Genomic DNA, 6,000 nt, shown 5'->3' with positions numbered 1-6,000 from the left:
TTAAAAATGGGCACAGGAGAAAAATAAACAGTTGTGGCTTCTCCAGCAAAGATTCACCCAATATTGATCCAGTGCTGCTGCATCAGAGACAATTCATAAGTTAAAATAAAGATGCATGCCAGCAGAACAGAAATGTTACTCCGCAGCAAACTGGATAAAAGACATTCATGCTCTGGCGGGTTAGGGTCAAATGCATTATATTTACTTTAAGTCAAAGACATTTTGTGCTTTCATTTGGACTGGTGAGGGGTTTTGAGATGGCACGGCATCAAAATCTTTGTTTTGATTCGGTTCAGTCAGTATCAGACATGTTTGCACCAGTGCCAGATTTCAGTACTCGCCCCTACTGATAAGGATATCAACATTGATAGAAAATAATCATCCCTATCCTCAATCTTCAGAGTATCACAAATCCACCTCTTTTTCAAGAGGTCATCTTTGAGTTTCCTCTTAAAGCTTTTTCATCTGTGTCTGCTCAAACATCTCATCTTTTAGAGTTTTGTTTGTCTCTTTAAGAGCTTCGCTCTCAATCAGAGTTGATTGCTGAGTATCTCTCAGGCCCTGGGACGTGAAACAGCGCTGTTTGGAATATTAAATAAAGACACACACAACCTGCATATTTATTCATAGTAAGAAAACAGTCTTAAAACAAAAGCTAGCTACGTTGTGCATGAAGGTTACAAATGATGAAAAATTTGGTTTATAGGACACATCTTTAAAACTTTTGTCCATCCAAAATATTGACTGAAACCAACAGAACAGTGTAAAATCCTAAGCAATCTGACATGTGGCTGCTTTCCTGCATGTCGTACTTTGTTCTCTCTCTCTCCCAAGTTTCTATCCTTTATTTTGTCTAAAATCATATACTAAATTCCCAAACTTTCCATCCATCCATTTTCTACACCACTTATCCCGTGCAGGATCATGGGGGGCTGCCCTATCCCAGCTGTCATTGGGCAAGTGGCGGGGTACACCCTTGAAACTCTTGACCCTTGAGAGGGACAACCAGGCACACCCACACTCACACCTACAACAAATTTAGTGTCCCCAATTAACCTAACAAGCATGTCTTTGAGGAGTTGGAGGAAGCCGGAGTACCCAGGGAGGACCCAAACATGCACACTTCACCCACATGTAAACTCTGCCCAGAAAGGCCCTGACTGGGAAGTGAACCAGGAGTCTCCTAGCTCTGAGGCAACAGCACTAGCCCCCGCACCACCGTGCAGCCCAGTCAAAAACTAAACCTTAGAAAATGTTGAATTCACAGTCAAAGACACTCTAGTGAGAAGGCTGTGATTTCAGACACAGCTGTTGTGATCTGCTGCCACTTCACCGCTCACATACCTGTATATTACTCAGACATCTCTGCACATAAATATGTGTCCGCCACCTGTCGCAGCTTTAGCTCCGATTTTTTGGGGTCAGCAGGTCAAGAATGTCCACGTAGGCCCTGGTTCTGGCCCGCCTCTTTTTGACAGCCCTGTTGAGGAGGTCATCTTTCAGTTTCACCTCCTGTTGGGGCTTGCTAACCTCCATCTGTGTACAGGTTGATCTCATCTTTCAGAATATTGTTTTGCTCTTTTAGCGATATGTTTTTCTTTGATGGCTGCTTGCAGAGTGTTTCTCAGGCTTTGTATTATTTTGCTGTCAGTGAGCTGAGGCTCAACTGTAGCTGGTGTGTTCACAGTATCAAAATGGACTGGCATACAAGCCTGAAAGATGAAACATGTATAAAGTTTATAACAAATACAAAAATACAATATTAGTTTAAATATAATTCACAACCATCACTTTCTCACACAGGGCCAGATAGGTTTGGATTTTTCCTCCTTAGAAAATTAAATAATCATTCATACACTGCATTTTGTGTTTACTTTGGTTGACTTTGTGAAATATAAAAATTGGTTTGGTGATCCATGATAAATATGCAAAGAAATCAGGAATCATAAAGGGGGCAAATACTTTTTCACTGCACTGTATAAACGTAAATTTCATGGGTTCTCTGTTGCTCCACTTACTGTAACAAAACCAGCAACATCTCCAACATATATGTCCTACCTTGTTTGAATTTGCATCACAAATATTAGTCCTGCCCTCATAACTTCCACATTTTAGTGGCTTGCTTCATCATACTGCTCCTTACTGTAGGCAGCCAGTGGCTCATTTACAAAGTACATTGTGGTCCATTCATATGTAAATGTGCTACGTAACAAGGGACATTTCATGTTAAAAATTCTACTCCTTCTATAATTTTACTGTATTTTTTTTTCTACCACAGCCTGCTGTCGTTCTCTTAAGTCTTCTCCAGAGCAAGAGATATTGGTTTTTATGACCTTCATCCATCTACTCCCAGTGGTAGCAGCATTGAAAGGGTATAAATATCTTGGTATCTGTGCTTATCTGGCACCAGATTAAAAATCATTCCTGTAAACTTCACCAGAAAGTTGGGTTTCTGTTCAGACACATCTAATTTTTTTCCTAACTTTTGGAAAAGTTTAGTTGAGGTTATTTTTCTGTACCTGATTGTGACGATATCGGCTGCAGACACACCGCTGCTTCCAAACTCGAATCTCTTGAGCAGTGATACTCAAAGTGTGGCTCTTGAGCCCCATGTGGCTCTTTTGTGATGATTTATGCCCTCAGAAAACCTTTGACCTCAGAAATTATCTATCACATGTCACATTAATCCATCTGTTTCCCACACTTATACAGCTTTAATTATCAAACTTATTTGTCAACTTTTTTGTCTGTATATTTCTATTGCCCTTATTTGCAGTTTTTTGTCACTTTTATCCAGTTTTTTGCCCCTTTTTAAACCAGTTTTGGACACTTTTATCCTGCTTTTTGCTATTTGTAGTCTTTTACCCCTTTTTTTTTTCCATTTTTCCCACTTTTCACCCAATCAAGCTGCCTTTTGCCATTAAGTGCCAATTTTTTCTAATTTTTGCCCATTTTCCCACTTTTTTGCTGCTTTTTGCCCACTTTAGTTAACTTATTTTTGACACTCCTCAACATTTTTGCCACTTTTCACCCAGCTTTCACCATTTTATGACTCTTTTGCCCCTTTCACCCATTTTGACACCTGTAACTAATTGTAATGTCACTTCATATCCATTTTTGCCATTTTTTGCCCATTTTTGTCACTTTTATCCAGTTTGGCCACATTCTTCTGCTTTTTGCTATATGCATATTTACCTTTTTTTGCAACTCTTTGCCATTTTTTCACCCATTCAAGCAGCCTTTTGCCAGTAAATGCCACTTTTTTCTCATGTTTAACCATTTTCCCATCTTTTTGCTTTTTTGCCTATTTTGGTCATTTTTCACAAATTTTTGTCACTTCTCACCCAGTTTTTGCCACTTTATACACAACAGCCGGATAATTGGATTGAGAGAGAGGTAGAGAAGAAGGGCAGAATGGGATTGGCTCAGAATTGAAGTGAGTCGACGCCCACACCAGCTGATTTTCAGAGCAGGACCACAGAGCGGGAGAAGGGAGACACATAAGTGAGTGACTATTAATGAATGAAAGGATGAATGGAGATGAACTTACGCTAAGCTCCATATATCACAAGGGTTGGTGAGTCTGCATTCGGCTTTTGTGCTCCTAAAATATGGAACACTTTACAGCAAAGTCTTAAGATTGATACACTCTTTTCTCTTGGACAATTTAAAATGATAATCTCGAATAATTTCACTTCAGTTTGTTACTGTTTTTACTGAGTTTAATTCCTTCTTGTCTCGTTTTAATTTGTTTAAATTGTGTCTGTTTGGTATCTTGACTTCATAGTCCATGAGGAAAACATTAATGATTTCCAAGACTTAAATAAATGTTGAATAAATCCTCTACACCTGCACTCTATGGTGTGGGTACTTCATCAACAATACACTTTTGTTCACGCAGTTTAAGAGCAGTATCTGGGAAAACATGGGAGAGAGGATCTTTGAGCTTCTATATGCAAAGGGGGAGGAGGCAGTGGGTCCTGAGGACCATGGCCTAGATAACATGTAGTTCTTATTTCACACACAGGGCTATGGTTAAAAAGGCATTCTAAACTGTACAGAAAAGCTGGTTTACCTGGGGCTCACCTGATTAAAGTTGTCCTCTTTTCTGTCACACATATATGAATAGTACCTAAAGTAATTTAGTATTCAAGCCACTATTCTTATCTTAAAAAAGCCATACAGTCATATTGACACATAAGGCAGTAACTGCTGCAGTGTGTTATTTACTTTTGAATGAATCCAGTCAAAACTCCTGTTAGAAATAAGACGAATGCTGCGTAGACTTATTGAAGAATGATATCATGACTTTCCAGATGCATCCACTCAGCCTCCCGTCAGCAGCTGATGGATGCTGCAGCGGTGTGTGCTGCTCTTTCTATAAGCGTTAAAGGTCAGAGTTGAGTCCCAGCCACCTGCTAGGCAGCCTGTGAGGAGAATTAACTCTCTCTTTGTGGAAAGATTTGTGTTGGATGTGTTTGTGCTACTTAAAGAAGGTGCTTTCAAACCATAAACAGATCTTATACAAGGCAGGCTAAAGTAGGGTCATTTTACAGCTTACCCCTTTCAGGTCTGAAATAATGATATGGCCAGGTTCTGCTTATTTACTCACCTGCCTTACAAACTGTGAAGAACATATCTTATCTGTAATCATATATCACATGTTTGCCATCTAAATGTTTCCTCATGTTCTCATTTTCAGTAAGGAGACAAGAAAACTTTCAGGTGGTAAATGTCACAGAGGCTTGAGATGCAGCATAATCAGCAGGAAAGCATCAACCCTGTGGGGCTGAGCCCCTTTCAAAGGTGAAAATAATTATTTTATTTTGATACTGCTGTTGGGCGGGAAGAAAGCATAAAAAATGGTTCATTTGGCAACATATCTGAGGTAACCTGGGATGAGAGAAGTCTTAACATAAACACAATGCATCATTTAACAGCACACTTTTTATGTATATTTTGAGATACTTCAGATTTAAGAAGCACAGAGCCATCTGATGTGCCAAGCAAAAACAGAATATTTTAATAACCCAGCACGTCTGTCTGTAAAGTAGCTTGAAGATGAATAACCAAAGGACATAGCACATATTAACACTTAAATATTTACAGACTAGTGAGCTACATTCACTATAAATTACAGCACATATGGAATATTATCCCTCATTTTACAATGTAATATTTTAAATTAGGCTCACGCTAAAGATGACGTGTAAATGTCATATTTGAGTACAAATTGTGTCTATTTTGCTTTTACTTAATATTTATCTTACTGATTATATAACCCAATTAAAAAGTCCACATTGTGAAATGGGTTTTACATTTAAATAGGCTAAAATGGCATTCTGCCCATTGAAGGATGTTGGTTGGATGTTATATTAATAACTACAATGTCACAGTGGTGCCAGAAGAAATATCAGATGCCTGCAAAAGTCTATCCATCCATTCTCCACACCCCTTATCCCATTCAGGATTGTGGAGTTCTGGAGCCTATATCCCAGGTGTCATTTGGCTGACAATAACAATCACAGGCTTGGCATACAGAGACAAACAACCAGGCTGGAACACACTTACACCAATTTAGAGCCACAGATCAATCTAACAAGCAAGTCACTGGTGGTGGGAGGAAGCCAGAGTACCTAGATTCATAAGGAGAACATGCAAACTCTGCACAGAAAGGCCCTGACCAGGAACCTTCTTACTGTGGGGTAATAGCACTAACTCCTGCCCCACCACTACAGTCTGTATCTGAATAGAATCTCTAGCCAGTCCTTTGAATGTTGAGATGTCCACTCACAAACAGCTGTTAAACATGAGTCTGGTTTTGCTCAAGATCTTACCACTCTTTCTTTACTAAATGTTGCCTGAGCTCATAATGGATTAATGCCGGCTCTTAGAAGGGCTGGGCGATAAATTGATTTTATCATTGAGACCGGCTGCACACAAGGCGATGTTAGAATCTTAAAGAAATTTAAAAAAACATGATAGATCATTGACATAAGG

The sequence above is a fragment of the Cheilinus undulatus genome, linkage group 3 (genome assembly GCF_018320785.1).
Source record: "Cheilinus undulatus linkage group 3, ASM1832078v1, whole genome shotgun sequence".
Taxonomy (NCBI): domain Eukaryota; kingdom Metazoa; phylum Chordata; class Actinopteri; order Labriformes; family Labridae; genus Cheilinus; species Cheilinus undulatus.
The sequence above is the reverse complement of the archived record's forward strand: the minus strand, read 5'-3'. Positions refer to the sequence as shown.